General features: G+C 48.2%; 1 long non-coding RNA gene across 1 annotated transcript; it reads right to left on the bottom strand.

The window, feature by feature from the left end:
* Nucleotides 1–1,031: 1,031 nt before the first annotated feature.
* LOC116901637 lies at nucleotides 1,032–15,953 on the bottom strand. The gene is made up of 3 exons (XR_004388009.1): nucleotides 15,634–15,953; nucleotides 8,376–8,525; nucleotides 1,032–1,118 (listed from the first exon to the last, which is right to left on the bottom strand). It is a non-coding gene; the product is annotated as an uncharacterized LOC116901637 (long non-coding RNA).
* Nucleotides 15,954–16,144: the final 191 nt, after the last annotated feature.

Below are 16,144 nucleotides of genomic sequence, written 5' to 3'. Positions count from 1 at the left end.
GGTCGGTCACCACTGTCACAAGCAGCTTCTGTATGTTATTCTAGGCCTCAGGAGCACTGAGGCCTATTCACGGAACAGCTTTGGAAATGGCAGCCATAGACTGAGCATCCAGAGTGCCAGCTTCATACCCAGTCTTAGCGTCTGAAGAGCATGAAAGAGACTCCTGCCTCCCACTCCTTCCAGAGCATCCCCATGGAAGGCAGGTTGGACAAAGGTGGGCAGTTTCAACTTCTACTTTTGTTTTTTGGTGGGGAGGGAGAGCCCAGGCCTGGGTCATTTATCCAGTCTCCCATCTCAAGGGTCAGAAAGCTATGGAGGCCCCAAGGCTGTTTGCTGTGAGGTGAGAAGGGATATGCCAGGTCTCTGTTGATGATGACATTTTCAAGTACTCAAGGATGCTCTGTTGCCATGGAGACGCTGAAGGTACTGAGCAAGCTGTAGCCTCTCTTGAGTCGTGAGTCAGGTTCCACTTTATTTATTAAAAAATAAAACCAACGCCTTGACCTACAGAAGACAAAGCAAAGCCTCAGGGGCAGGTCAAGATGCCCGCTGCCAGGGGAGATGAATCAGCTGTTTTACGCACAGTCCCGGGGTCTCCTGACGTCAGCTGGTCACGAGAAACGTTCACGGAAATGCAGGTGGGGTGGCGGCAGCGTCAAAGGTGGACTATGAAAAACAAAAACACCAACAGAAGTCACACTGCTGAGTGGAAATCAGTGGCAGGGAACAACCCCGCTTCTCAGCTCTAGGCCCTTGGGGACTCTGCCCATCTCAGATGTGAGTCCTCCAGCCCCCAAGGAAATCGTCATAGGCCAACCAGGGCTGAGCTGTCCCACCCACATGTGACATAATAGGAGTGTCCTCTCCATTCAGGCTGAATCCAATGATTCCTCTGAGAGAGACAGAACCCTGGGAAGACAGGGGAGAGCACAGAGAGTTCTCCCGGGGCCTTACTGTGTGGGGTAGGCTCCTGCAGAGGAAGACTAAGTCGGTGAGCCTCTACTGTCCCTCCTGATGACACCCACCTTGCTCATCACCTCCTGGGGAGGGCCATTGTCATAGTAACAGTGACACAAGAATCCTCTTCTTGACTTGGAACCTGTCCCAGGATCCCAGACCTGTGGCAGAAGGGACAGAAAACCTGCTGAGTTCACTGTTGGTCCCAGAGACTGAGTACGAGGATTTTCTTTCTTCCTTTCCCTCTGATGGTGGGGTGGGCTCACCTCCTAAACCAGCTCTGACTCTACCCACCACTGCCTCACTACAGACAAGCACAGTGATGGAGTCCAGGAGTGCTCAGGATGCTGGGTGAGAGCTGTCTTCCTGCCACTCACCAGCTATGTGACTGGAGCCCCAGCCCCAGGATGGAGGGCCAGACAGAATTTTAAAAGCACTGTCTCAGGAAAGAGGTTTATCTAAAATCTGAATCACCGTCTAGACAGAGTGATTCACCCTGGAGGCAGAGTCAGGAGGATCCACTGGGGTGGTGTCCCCTGAAGCCATCACTGATTACTCCTCCCATCTGCCTTCTTCGGGATGGCGCACACGCTGCTATTCTGGTCAGGGTTTCTATGGCCGTGATGAAACACCATGACTGAACAGCAGGTTGGGGAGGAAGGAATTTATTTGGCTACACTTCCCACATCACCGTTCATCACTGAAGGAAGTCAGGACAGGAACTCAAGCATGGCAGGAACCTGGAGGCAGAGGCTGATGTGGAGGCCATGGAGGAGTGCTGCCTACTGGCTTGCTCCTCATGGCTTGCTTTCTTATAGAATCCAGGAAGGACCATCAGTCCAGAGATGGCATCACCCACAGTGCCCCCTGCCACCAGTCACTAATTCAGAAGAAGCCTTACGGGCTTACCTACATTCTGATGTTATGGAGGCATTTCCTCAGTCGGCGTTCCCGCCTCTCAGGTGACCAGAGTTGGTTTCTAGTTGACTTATAACTAGGCAGCACAGTTCCCGTCGAGCGGCCTGCAAGGTTCCACAAGACACTCCAGCCATGCATTCTCCCACCTCTCTACCTGAGCAAACTTTAGCCGTATCATCGGGAGTGGAGTGGTATCTGTTTGGTTTTGGGGTGTGTGTGTGTGTGTGTGTGTGTGTGTTGCGTGCACGCGCTTCCTTTAGTTCAGATTACCCTTTCTCTTTTTATTAATTTAATGGATACCTGCTTATCCTTTAAGACAGCATCAAGAACCTCAACCCGGAACTGAAGAAACTGTTCAATGGTTAGATCACTTACTGTCCTTTCAGAGGACCTGGTTAGATCCCCAGCCTTCACACAGTGACTCACAACTGTCTGTAACTACAGTCTCAGGGGCTACGATTCCTTCCTCTGGCCTCAATGGATACTAAGCATGCACATAGTGCACAGACATAACACCCATACACATTAAATAAATAAAATAAAATGTAAATGTGTTTTTTTAAAGGACCTCAACCTTCTGAAACTTCTCTCAAGTGTAGACCAAACATCTTGCTCTGACTGCCTTGGCCCCTCAATAAAGAAATAAAGACAATTACCTCTTACTGACCAAACAGCTGCAGTCTGTGTTGGGGACCCTTTTCAGTTTGTTAGGGTTTTTTTTCCTTTTTCTTTTTTTATGAATGTGTGCACAGATATCAAGGTCAGAGAACAACCTCAGGTACCATCTACCTCCTGTCTCTCATTGGCTTGAGGCTCAAGCAACTAGGCTAGATTGCCTGGCCAGTGAGCCCCAGGAATCCTCCTGCCTCTGTCTCCCCAGTGCTGGGAATACAGGCATGCTAACTGCCACACATTCAGTTTTACATGAATTTTTGAGAATCAGGCTTGGACCTTGTGTTTGCAAAAGAAAAATGCTTTCCTGACTGAGCCGACACTGCCAGCTCCCTTCTCAGATCTTTTTTTTTTTTTAAGATTTCTTAATTTATTATACATGAGCACACTGTAGCTGTCTTCAGACACACCAGAAGAGGGCATTGGATCTCATTACAGATGGCTGTGAGCCACCATGTGGTTGCTGGGAACTGAACTCAGGACCTCTGGGAGAGCAGTCAGTGCTCTTAACCACTGAGCCATCTCTCCAGCACCACCCCCTCAGATCTTAAGGCTGGCACTGCTACGTCTAACTAATAATCCCTGCTGCCCTGGGCATGCCAGGCTACCATGCTGTTCAGAGTTGGCTGTGACCAAAAAAAAAAAAAAAAAAAAAGAAAAGAAAAGACAAAACTCCATTTACAGATGAGTAATTCACAGCTGAAGACCAGATAGAAACAAAAGATGTAATTAGAGAGGCATCCTGGAAGTCTCTCTTTTCAAGCTACTTTGGATCCAGGGACTGCGGACCATCGTCTATGCACAAGCCCATCAGTGTGCATGGTCAGATGCCAAACATTGTGCCATGCCCTGGGGCATAAAGGAGTTCCAAACCCTCAGAAGTCCAGGATGACAGGCACGCAGACAACACCCATATCTTTCACCACAAGCTGTGAGAAGAGCTGTAGGGATTCTAAGGCTCCTAACGGTACAAGGGTGGAAGGAGACCAAAGTCTGGATTCCATCCTACTCCATTAAAATTCATACATAGGCCAGTCATGGTGCCAAAATCCATACTCCCATAACCCAAGAGGTAGAACCTCGGGAGCTCATCTCCTGCCACATAGCAAGTTCTAGCCCAGCCTCAGCTGATAAGACCCTGTCTCACAAAGCATACCCCTCTGCCAAGAACCATATACTGAATCTTCAAGGTGGTATTGAGAACTGACCATTCAGACGTGAGAGGTCATAATAGTGCTAGGAAATGGGGTTTGTGCCCCATTCTGTTTTGTGAGTTTGAGGGATTTTTGATATTTGAGGGGAACCCCTTACCCCTTACAACTCAGTAAACAGTTAATCATCCCTGAGTCAGAAAACAGAACTTCAAATTGATTGAGTTCTTATCTTGGATGTGTTGGATCCAGAAATAAACTTCTGTACTTAGAAGGCACAGTCTCTGGTATTTTGTTACAGCAGCTCTAATAAACTATTTCTATATCTCCATTCCCTCCCCCAGTCTCCCGAGGTCAATTCCCAGGCCAAGAGAGCTGTGCTGTCTGTGTTGTCAAAACAGAACACACACAAGACAGATGATGTAACCACGCCTTGCCCCACAGGTTAGGACAGATGAACACAGGAAATGTCTGAGCCTCCAAGCAGTCAGGCCAAGAGCTAGGCCTAGACTAGGGTCATGAGGCCACCCCTGCCTGACACGCCACACCTCACGACCCCCAATCTAGGCCTCACCTGAACCTCACCAGGTCCTACAGACATGCTGGGCACCGTTTCCTGCCCCTCACCTAGTATCAATAGCAGTTTCACATCTCGATTCCCACAGAGGAGCAGCGGGTCTGAACTATCCGCTAAGCTCTGCCCTTCTTTACAGTGAGGTATGTCATACATCGGCTGCAGCAAGCCAGGCTCCCACTCAGACCCCCCAAAGCTCCCATCAGCCCAGAGTCAAACCCAGCTGCCTAGCAGAGCCTCATCGACCCAGCCCTTGCTCGTTCACTCGGCTCACTTCTCTCTGCTCATCCCCATCCTGACCGCCATGCACGGGCCTTCAAGTGGAACCTGGATGAAAGCGAAATCCTCCATCCTGCCCTTAGCCCTCTCTTCCTTTTCCTGAGCGACATCCTGCCACTCAGGTTGCCGGTGGCCCCTTACTCCCAACTTGCCCTTTGCCTATATAATATGACAAGCTGGGTGTGGTGGAGCACGCCCTTAATCTCAGCCCTCGGGAGGCAGAGGCAGGAGAGTCTCTGAATTTGAGGCCAGCCTGGTCTACATAGAGAAACCCTGTTTAGAAACATACATGCACAGTTTATGTCAGAAACATATATATTTGTGTGTGTGTGCATGTGTGTGTGCATGCACACACACACACAATATGACATGATATTCTATGTACACCCTGACCATCTGTTCATGGTGAGTCCCTCGTACTAGAACAAGAAGCAATCACATGGGCAGCAATCAGGATGTAAAGTGAATGAATAAATAAATAAATGAAAAAATAATACCTACAAGGGCTAGAAAGGGGCTGCAGAGATGGCTCCGTGGTTAAGAGCACTGACTGCTCTTCCGGAGGTCCTGAGTTCAAATCCCAGCAACCACATGGTGGCTCACAACCATTTGTAATGGGATCCTGTAGGATGAGGATGATGTCGTTATGCAGGTGAAGGCAGGAACGAGGCCGTCATTGGATGAGAAGGAAAGAAGGGTGGGAGAAAGTTTTAGAGAGGAAAGGAGGCTAGAGGGAGAGCGGCCGAGAGAACATGGAGGCGGATGTTAAGATTCCTCTCTGCACATTTACAGGTCGTTGTGAATATTCTTAAGGGATGGATGTGTACAGGGCTTTGTATGTCTAGGTGGGCAATTATACATTATCAATTGGATCAGAGGTTATTGTATTGTGTGTTTTTTTCATGTGGTGATTTAATTGAGTTCAAGAGAGTGTGTGGTGGCAGGAGACTGGGCCGCCATGGAACTGGGATGTGTATGTCTGGCATGGTGGCAACCTGCCTTGGGAACCAGATGGGTAGAGAGATTGTTGCCAGGCTCAGAGAGTGGCCATCGGCAGTGTGATATGGGATGGAGCAAAGCAGGTGAGACGCTTTGCTGTCTGAGATGAAAATATCCAACAGATGTCATGGGGCACTACGGTGCCATATATAGTGTGGGATAAAAGAAAGCTTTTTTTAATTTTACCTCCACAGGACCCGATACTCTCTTCTGGTGTCTCTGAAGACAGTGACAGTGTACTCATATACATAAAATAAACAAACAAATCTGATAGAAAGATAGCTTTCTAGTGGTTAAGTGCATTTTCGCTCTTGCGGAGGACTTAGTTCAATTCCCAGCACCCACATGATCGCTTACAAGCATTCAAAATTCCAATTCCAGGAGATCTGACGCTCTCCTCTGACCTCGGGCACCAGACACTCATGTGGTGCACAGACATACATACATGTGATCAAAACTCTCACACATATGAAAGATAAATATTTTTAAAATGATCCCTACAGCAATGAATTTCTAAAGATTCAATGATATTTTTAAAAGGAAGATAAACTGAGCAGTGTGGTGCCTGCTTGTAATCCCAGTTGCTAAGGCAGAAGAATCCTGAGTTTGGGGCCCGCCTGGGTTACACAGCAAGACTCCGTCTCATAAACAAAAAACAAATAAACTCAAATGTCAGTGAGGTGGCTCAGTGGATAAAAGCACTTGCCATGGAAACCTAAAGACCTATAAACTCCAGCCCCAGAGCCCATGCAAAGTAATCTGACTTTTGTAATAGAAGCAGGCACTCCACTGCATCAAAGTGAGACTGAGACAGGAGAATCTTCCAGAAGCTTCTGGTTCAGCTAGCCTGAACACAACAGAAACCAGACAACTCCCGCCTCAATAGGGGAAAGCAGGGTGTCAGCTCTCTAAAAGTTATCATCTGACCTACGTGAGTGCCATGGCACACCCAGGCACACACACACACACACACACACACACACACACACACACAATAACAACGATATTAACTCCCGCTACACGACACTGTGAGCCGCCATTGCTTAGGTGAGCGAGCTGCTGTCACTGTGGCTAATGTTGTCCCTTTAGTTTGTGCTCATTGTCTCATGAAAAGATAGGTTTAAAACCTAATGGCTGAGTCAGGGGTACAGCTTAGTGTTAGAGCACTTGCCTAATATACACGAGGTTCAGTTCTCGGCACTGCAGAAGGATGGATGGATGGATGGATGGATGGATGGATGGATGGATGGATGGATGGAAAACGGGTAAAGGATATCATGTGATCTTCAAGCCCTTGCTCTCTAGCCCTTTACTCCACTTTGGGGTTCATCAGCCTCTCCATCTCTCCACAAGCTGAGCGACAAGCTTTTGTCCTGTCTGACAAGGTCACCCTCAGGGTCTGTCTCTGATGGTCAGGAGACCTCCAGTCCAAGCCTGGGCAAGGGGCCGTGGGCAGAACCCAGACAAGGCTTCAGAAACCCAGTGATTACCCCCCCTAGAACAGGTCCCACATCAAAGCTGCTCTCAGAGGGGCGAGGCCTCTAGATAAATGAAAGATTAAAAAAGACTTGGTCTCCACAGGCCACAGGGAGAGGCAGCCCACAAGTGGCCACAGAGGGGAGGCTCTGACAACCCTGACTGTACCCATCTTGGAGAGCACGAGTGAGGTATCCAGATTCCAGACCCAGGAAAGGGGGCTCGATGAGCGATGAGCGGTGACTTAAGTGGACATCGACTCCTGTTATGTTATGTCTTCCTTTCCTGCCAGTCCATAGCTACTCCTTAACCCTTTCCCAGCCAGGCAGCAGCCAGGAGGCTCAGTGGCCAAACCCTGGGTCACTCTTGTAGAGATCTTATTTCGTCATTGCGTTTGGTCATTGGGGTTTGTGCCCTCCAGCACGGGAGCCTGTAATGAGGAACTCCTGGCCCCAGCCTTCCTCCTCAGGGAAGGTCTGTAATTAGTGCAGGAGGCCAGGCTGCGGAAGCTCAGACAATGTCATTTGAACCAGGATGAGACAGGGCTCAATTGCTAGTCTGCACTTTTTCCCCCCCTGGTGCCATTTCATATATAAAACTCTGGCGAGCTTAACCCTTTCCTGGTTGTTGGGCCTTGGTGCCGAGAGTTCAGTTTGGCGTACCATCCATTCTTAGGACTGGTCTGTGCAGCCCTTGATGTCCCGACACTCCTGTGGGGACTTCCCAAACATCTACCCATCAATCTTGCAAGCCTTCGCTGAACTGAAAGTAAGTCTCTTCTCTGGCAAGGAAGAGTCCAATCCCAAGAGGTAGAAGAAGCACGCCAGAAGCCATTGATTGGCATATGATCCAATGCAGGAGAGAACAAATCAGATAGTGAGGACCACAGTATGCAAGGAGGAGAGCTGCACGGAAGCCACGTGCACAGGATGTCCCCATGGAGGATAGGATATGGTAAATACATTCTACAGGAGTCATCTTCCTGGGACAGAGTCCACTGCAACATGGACAGGATGCTGAAATCCCAGGGAGAGGGGAGGTGAGAGAAGCCTGCCCTGGGTGGAGATAGAAGGCGGAGTCCTGCTCCCAACCCCTGCCCCGGAAGTACTGCTTCTCCTGAGAGTACCGCATCCAGGTCCCCGCTTTCATATACCTGAGACACTGGCTTCCATCACTAAACTTCATTTCGCTATAGACTACAACCTGTCTGGTCTCCAGTAGAACGTGAACAACTATAGTGTCTCCTAATCGATGCTCTTGGGAGCATCAGTATTAACACCGGTACACAAAGGGTGCTCGATTTGTGCTCACCAGAACGGAGGCTATCGCTCGGTGGGCAGAGGACTTACCTATCATGTACAGAGCCCGAAGTTTTATATCAGCGCCGCATGAAACAGGTGGCACACGCGTGTAATCTAAGCACTCAGGAGATAGGTACAGGAGGTCACCCTTGGCTACAGAGGGAATTGGAGTCCAGGATAGGTTACCTGAGACTCTGCCTTTAAAAAACAGTGTTCGTTAAATAAAGTCAGGCCTCAATAAAAGAATATAGTTCCACAACCTTTCCTAGAAAGAATTCAGAGTGTGGCACCAGGACCTTGAAAAACACATCAAAATCTGCCTGGCAGATAAGGAGCTTTCTGGAAATCACATAAGACAAGGCATATATATATATATATATATATATATATATATATATATATATAGTGTGTGTGTGTGTAGAATCTGCAGACCACGAAACACATTCTTCTAAAAAAATGCTCAGCTTTTCTCAAGAGCAATGTAAATTCGAAGTATGCTGGACAGGTCAGTAAGATGGCACAGTGAATAAAAGCACTTTGCCATGCAGACCAGAGAGTCTGACTTTAGTCCTCAGAGCACAATGGAGGGAGAGGACTAACTCCAGAGGGTTGGTCCTCTGACTATCATGTATGCCATGGCACTGAGCACCCACATTCACACACACTTGTACACACGTATACACACAGAGAGTCACACAGTCACACACCCAGAGTCACACAGTCTCTCACACACACACACACAGAGTCACACAGTCACACACACAGAGTCACACAATCACACACACAGTCACACACACACACAGAGTCACACAGTCACACACACACACACACAGAGTCATACAATCACACACACACAGTCTCACACACACACAGTCTCACACACACAGAGTCACACACACACACACACACAGAGTCACACAGTCACACACACAGAGTCACACAATCACACACAGTCACACACACACAGAGTCACACAGTCACACACACACACACACAGTCATACAATCACACACACACAGTCTCACATACACAGTCTCATACACACAGAGTCACACAGACTCACACACACACACAGTCACACAATCACACATACACACACAGTCACACCCACAGAGTTACACAGTCACACACACAGAGTCACACAATCACACACACAGTCACACACACACACAGAGTCACACAGTCACACACACATACACAGAGTCATACAATCACACACACAGTCTCACATACACACAGTCTCACACACACAGAGTCACACAATCACACACACAGTCACACACACAGCACCACCACCACCACAACAACAACAGTAATAATAGCAAATTAGTTCATGTGTCTGGGTGTTTTCTTGCCTGGTCCCAAAGAGACCATGTAGGTGCTAGGAATTGAACCTGTGTCTTCTGGGAAAGCACTGGTCCATCTGTCCAAATAAAACATTTTTCAAAAACCCCATTGAAGCCAGGTGTGGTGGCAAATGCCTTTTAATCCCAGCACTCGGGAGGCAGAGGCAGGTGGGTCTCTGTGGGTTCAAGGCTAGTGTGTTTTACAGAGTGAAAACCTGTTTCAAGGACAAAATAAAAGTCAAATAAAACCAAACACAAACCAGTGGAAGGTACTCCTAGTCTGGAAAACTGTGAAATTCTGATGGCTTTCTATTTGAGAGACTTGATAAACCAGCCACTGCTTCCACTGCCCATGGGGGTGTGAACTGCGGATCAGGGTACCCGACATTCAGGAACAACTTTCAACCTATTCATGCAGCTTCTGCCATTTGGCATCTGGAAACACATCCTATGACCAAGCAGGACTCAAACAAGTCTATCACTCCAGCATTGTTTCTTAAAGTGAAAAAGTGGAAACTATCCAAATGTCCATCTCCGGGACAGGTAAGTACACTATGGTGCATTCACACAATGTCGGCTGGGCAACAGGAGAAGAATGAGGAAGTTCTCTGTGTGCTAATACAGGAAGATCTCCAGGGCAGATTAAGGAGAAACAGCAAATCTGCAGTGTGGATAACACACTGGGGGGGGGGGGTGTCCGCATGCATTTACACACTCACAAGTACAGCAGTGAGCGAGTTGACACACACACGTGTACAGCAGTGAGCGAGACCTAAGAAAGTCATAAAACTGAGTATATCTTAGTGGGCCGGCGAGATCTTTGCAGATGTCTGTAAGATACAGGGTGCAGACATGGTCGGGTCATGTTTCATTAAATTCCCTTTCTACATCTGAGTTATCTCACCTTGTTTATCTGCTCAGCAAAATGTAAAGGACAGCCAGGCATGGGGGTCACACCTTTAATGTTGGCACTTAGGAGGCAAAGGCAGGCAGATCTCTGGGAGTTCAAGGCCAGACTGCTCTATGGAGTTCAGCATGAAGTACATAATGAGAACCTATTTCAAAACAAAACAAAAACCGTACCAAAACAACCTTTAAAAGACAATAGAACAAAATAAAACACCCCAAACAGACTAGAGTTCTGTCTGTTCTACCTCATGCAGTTGCTGTGTGTGGTTTTCCCTCCCTTGTTCTGTTTCCTGGAGACCCTAGATTCCAGTAAGCGGCAAACTCAAGAGCACGGACTAGGAAATCAGACTGAAGAGGCCGTGATTTAGGCAGGATGATGTAGCTCTGAGCCTCGAGACAGCGGTGTAATCTCAGTGTTAGCCTGCATAGGTTGTTATAAAGCACAAATGAGAACACTTACCCGGACTGCTTTAGCCAGGCCCAGAGCACCATGAATCCATACCGTGTATGCACCCAGCTCCATGTTAGAGTTCCTTGCACGGTTGCTGTTTGGGTTGCTGGTGTTTGTGTTATTGATTACAGGAGCTCCTTGTAGACTGAGGAGACTGAGGCGGGCATTATACATTGGGAGAGCACTGGAAGGAAACGGGGCCTCAGTAAAGGGAGGTTTATAAAAACTCTTCTTACAACAAAGAGTAAAAACTCCACACCGTGCTTGCTGATGTCTGACAGCATTCTGTACTGAAAACCTGGGGCTGTCCAGGACAGTTCTCCCAGAGTCATTTCTCACTGATACTGAGTCTCTGTATTGTCCCCTGGATGATCAGAGACTGACATTCTCAGAGGTGCACCAAGCTCCCTCAGATAACTGCCCCCTCATATCTGCTCTTGAAGGGCTCTCTCCTGTCTTCTCCTAGAGTCCTCAGGCTCCAGGCTGCCTACAAGAAGCCCGTCCCTGTGAGAAAGAAATTGGCTGGGAATGGCGGTGCATGCATATGACCCTAGCACTTAGGAGGCAAAGGCAGGAGAATGGTGGCTTTGGGGTCACTCAAAGTCCCATGTGTGCACTGAGGTGATTTCATGGATATCTACACCTACATCTCCATCTATCGATGTTGGAGGTTGGATATGAACTCATGGAGTTCACAGGCCTGCCTCAGCCTCCTGAGTGCAGGAATTAAAGCCAGTATGCCTGGCTCGCAGCTATATTTTTTTAAATAGACAGACAAACGGACAGACAGACAGACAGAGAGAGGGGGTCAGGGGGTGCATTCTCATTTTTTAAGAACATGGAATGCCTCCTTGTGGAGCCCCGGTCCTCTTCCAGCCAGAAAGAGGCTCCAGGTGGGTAGGCCTAACAGGGTGGCTCAGGACAGTTTCAGAATGCACACATGGGCACCCCACCTTGGTCTTTGAACACATGTTTCTTTCTTGCCACACAGTCACAGACAAATGCATCTATTCCACCCATTTTCCCTAAGGAATCAGTGCCCTCAGTTCTGAGTTTCCATAAACAGAATTTTCCAGCTGTTCCTCAGAACATCTGGAAATTATATTTACTCTCTAGATGGTGGTAGTGGTGGTAGTGGTGGTGGTTGGTTCAGCATTTTGAAGACAGGGTCCCACGTAGCCCAGCCTGGCCTCAAACTAACTACCTAGCCAAGGCTAGCCTTGACCTTCCTGAGTGCTCAGAGCACAAGAGTGTACTGCTACCCCTGCTTTGTAATATATATTTCCCTTTATGGTGATTGCCAGGGTCGTTGGGTCTTTGTCAGCTCTACTCAGCCTCAGAGGTTAGGACTAGTCCCTAAAATGGTATGACCAAGGCTCCTAGGCTCTGATGCACATAATAGCAGAGAAACCTCCACCTGGGCCTGTTTATCCAGTGGTTCAGTCTAGCAAACAGTGAGGGAGGTAAAGACTACGTCTGCCAAGGCCTTGGGCCCCTCCCAACACTCCAGGAAGACCCCTGGTTACCTGAACTCGGTCCAGTCCCAGAGGCTAATAATGCAGTGGAAAATAACACTAAGATCAAATCTCCAACTCTCTCATTCAATATCTGGACAAATACAACCTCCTTGACTCTCACTTTCTTTATGAAGTAAAAACATTTGTGCCTCTCTATCTCACTGCCACAGACGATGGACTCCGACAGAGCGTGTTAGTGCTTAAAAGATTTATTTTCTTATTTTTGATGATTCATATGTGGGGTTGGGCGTGTATCTGTATGTGCAGGGGACCCAGGAGGCCTGGGGGAGCTGTTGGAGCACCTGGAGTTACAGGCAGATTTGAGCTGCCCTCTGCGGTCCTCTGCAAAGAGCAAACATACTCTGAGCTGTCTTTTCAGCTTTGGATGGTTTTTAATAGGAAATAATCTGGAAAAGAGGAGATAACAGTGTACGATTGAGGCAGACCACAGGCAACACGCACTTGTGTGAGATTCCATTATACAAGGTGGACCTCAGCAAATTCGGCTCTGAGCTTCCACACAGCCAGATCGAAAAGGAAGGAGATGCTAGGGGCTTCAAAACCAATTTAATTAAACACAGACCCAGGACTCAGCCAAAGAAGAAAACCTTGCCTGGCCTTTCTTAAGTTCAGGTAAGTTGCGAGGTGGGATGAATGTTACAGAAGTGGAGGGGGCACCCTCAGAGGAGTTCAAGCCGTCTACTATGTCCTTTGGGAGTTTACAAGTTAAAATGCTTGATAGTGACCATCAGTAAGTGCCAATATGTACTATTTATTTCTTCCTTCCTACCTCTTTCCTTCTGCCGACACTCTTCTTCTCCCTAGGGCAGTGGTTCTCAGCCTTCCTAATGCTGTGATCCTTTAACATGGTTCTTTATGTTGTGGTGGACCCCCCCCCATCATAAAATTATTTTTGTTACTACTTCATAGTAACAAAATTAATTTTGTTACTTTTGTAATTTTGTAATTTTGTTACTGTTATGTATCATAGTGCAAATATCTGTGTTTTCCCATAGTCTTAGGGACCTCTGTGAAAGGGCCGGTTGGTGCCCCCAAATGAGTCATGACCACTGAGAACCACAGCTCTTGGAGGATTTCTGTGCGACCTTACAGGCAGATAAGGGTTCTATCACTCACTGTTCAGCCACTGCCTCCTCTGGGCTGGTTCCATGTTATCACCTGTGATTCTGTGTGGGAATCCTTGTAAACTTAGCTGTCCCTGATCGTAGGTCTCAAGGAGCCCCCGCCCCCACGCCCTCCACCCACCTGGCTTAGCCTCCACCTCAGTACAGATGTAAATCCAGGAGCTCTGAAGCTGTGGCTTCCTCTCATTCCCTACATAGCTCGAGACTGCTCCCTCCGACCACCACATTCATGGAGCCCAGCCACGTGCAAAAGCACAATTAATATTCCACTCAGTCTCCCAGCCTGCTGCATGCTGGGAGATGATGGAAACCAGATCTCCAGCTACACATGCTGGCAGGAGCATGTGTACAGAGGTGAGAGCTGGTGTCCTCTCCTGCATAGGCATGTGCACATGCACACACACACACACACACACACACACACAAACACACACACACAAACACACACACACAGATACACACACAAACATATTAAAAACACAGACACACACACACTAACACACAGATACACACACACAGACACATAAAAACACAGACACACACAGAGAGACACATAAAAACACAGACACACACAGGCACACACACAGACATGTACCCACAGACACATACAGACACACACAGACACACAGACACACAGACACACACACACACACAACACACATGCATCCACACATGTTAGCACATGATCGGTATAAACCTCTCATTTAGCCTAGGGCCACACCTTTCTGACCACGGCTATTCTTCATCCATGCACAGCACCCGTGTGTGCACCATGGGCTGCATGCTAGCTTTCAGATACTCACAACCCATAGAACCCCTTGCACACAGGGTCATTTTTGTACTCTGAAGAGAGGGAGATCAAGTTAGCATTGCCTCAGTCAAAGTGGGGAGCCAGAATCATCCACTATTATACGGGCTTTTTCAGGGAGACTATGGCAAGAGCTAGCTTCACCTGCCCACAGTCCCTGTTGTACTGATTCTGAACAGGCCAAGATTTTAGCAAAGTCTTTGGCCTGAAAGCCTGAGACTGTCTCGCAGTTTCTCCATAATAAGCCACTTTGGTCTCCCTAAAGGTTGGGGAAACTGAGGCCTGGTCAGCGCTAGAACTCACAGGCAGAGGCAAGGCTCCAACTTTCTCTACTGTTGCCTTTCCTCTCAGGCCAACACTTGTTGCTCTGCCAGCCCTAGGTGGAGCAGGACTTCAGGGGAGTGTCCCTTATGGGACAGGAGGAAATAGCTCTGTTGATTTTTCTCTCCACAAGTTAGACTTAAAGAGAGTAAGGGTGGCAGGATGAACCAGAAGGCCCGCGTGGGTGTCTTTGAGAGATGAAGCTGAGTGGTGTGGGCTACGCACGCATCTAGTGAGTGGTTGCGGGTGATTCCAGGCAGTGCAGAGGACTGTGGATTTAGAGCTGGAGACCAAAGAGGGAGCAGGTGGAGCTCCCCCCTCCCCGGCAGCCCAGCAGACAGAGGGCCAAGGGGGTGGGCTTGCCTCCTGTCTAGGACAATAGAGCAGAAATCCAGGGGGGGGAAAGTGAAACCCATTACCAGGAAAGGGCACTGGACCAGAGGCAAATGTTTTCTTAGTTCTCAAAAAATTCAGTCTTCAGAGAATTTAAAGAGGAGAAAAGATCTATCTTAAAGCCGTTCAAAGGGAGAGTACTCACTGGCTGCCCAAGACGCTAGAAGGCTCTTCTCTAAACTTAGGCCTTTCCCCAGTGAGCAAATGCTTCTTCTGGGATGAAAGGAAAGGGTCAGAGGTCAACAGTCCTAGCTCTGCTTCTTCAGGCTGGGGCAAGTCAGCCATGGCCCTAGGCCCCAGCTACCTATAAAAGAACGGAAGATAAACTCCCTGGGGCTTGGTTTCTTAGATTAGCCACAGTGACAATATGACTTCCCTGAATCTAAGATGGCATCAGTGAGCTGAAATACCATTACCTTTAATACAAAGCAGGGGCATCTACTGTCCGCTGAGCTGTGACATCATCAGTTACACACTTGACTTCAGTGGTGCAAAGAAGCAGGTAAGACAGAGTCAGAAAAGTCCAGAACTTGTCTTGCAAGGTCGTCGAGAGAATTGAACCAAATAGCACAGCTGAAATACTGAGTGCAAGGCACAAAGCAAGAACTCAGTAAATGTCAGGGAAACGCATAGGTCAGGGTGGAGAGAGGGCAGGACAGAGTCCCAGGGGGTGGGGAAGGGGATGTTAAGATGAGTGACAGCCAGAGGTAGAAGCCAGCCTCCTTTCCTGGCAGGGTGCCTCTGCAAAGATCCAAGTTAAGCCCCCAAGGGGAGACAGAGGAAGAACAGCCCTGCAACCCATTCTAGGGAACCACAGAGAACAAAGGACCCCCATCTGCACCCCGGAAGTCAGTCTGATCTCCAGGATGAATATGTTTTTATTCCCCACAAGTTCCTGCTCAAGTGTGCCAAAACGTTTTTCCTTTA

The sequence above is a fragment of the Rattus rattus genome, chromosome 5, assembly GCF_011064425.1.
Source record: "Rattus rattus isolate New Zealand chromosome 5, Rrattus_CSIRO_v1, whole genome shotgun sequence".
Classification (NCBI taxonomy): Eukaryota; Metazoa; Chordata; class Mammalia; order Rodentia; family Muridae; genus Rattus; species Rattus rattus.
This window is presented reverse-complemented; position numbering and strand designations above follow the sequence as displayed.